At 46.6% G+C, this 638-nt stretch overlaps 1 pseudogene; it reads left to right on the forward strand.

Moving 5' to 3' along the window:
* Nucleotides 1–359: 359 nt before the first annotated feature.
* Nucleotides 360–428, forward strand: LOC114208757 (U4 spliceosomal RNA; annotated as a pseudogene).
* Nucleotides 429–638: the final 210 nt, after the last annotated feature.

Raw genomic sequence — 638 nt, forward strand, 5'->3', positions numbered from 1 at the left:
AGGCAGCGACAGCCCGGAGATTTCCAAAGGGAAATGGAAGAAAACATAAGACACGGCCTCTGTACCGGGCACTGTACGCTCTCCATCGTACTTGAGTCTGGCAACTGTCCTATGAATAGGTATCATTATTTCCACTTAACAGATGGAGAAACTGAGGCAGAAATCGATTAGATGAAGTCCTATGCAAGAGATCAAATGGGTGATAACGCTGTGGGAGCCACAGTTTGAAGCCAGTGATGTTCATTTCCACTGTGATTTATCGTTCTGGTGCCTGGAGCTGGTTACTTACTATCATGTGTTGAATTGTGCCCCCGAGAAAGAGGCTAGAGTCCTAACCTCCAGTATCTCCGAATGTAAGCTTATTTGCGCAGTGGCAGTATTGTAGCCAATGAGGTTTATCCGAGGCGCTATTATTGCTAATTGAAAGTCAGGTCTTTGCAGATGGTCAAGGTTAGATCAAATTAAGGTTTTAGAATGGGTCCTGATTGGATACGAATGGCATAAAAAGGTGGCGTTTGGACACAGACATTCAGAGAGGGAGGATCATGTGAAGACAGGGTGAACGCAGTTTGGGCTACCAGAGGCTGGGAGGGAGGATCGCACCAGATTCTCTCTCACAGCCCTCAGAAGGAAAAAGC

The sequence above is a fragment of the Eumetopias jubatus genome, unplaced genomic scaffold (assembly GCF_037043125.1).
Source record: "Eumetopias jubatus isolate StellerSeaLion01/CBP00866 unplaced genomic scaffold, mEumJub1_p1.0 scaffold_5, whole genome shotgun sequence".
Classification (NCBI taxonomy): Eukaryota; Metazoa; Chordata; class Mammalia; order Carnivora; family Otariidae; genus Eumetopias; species Eumetopias jubatus.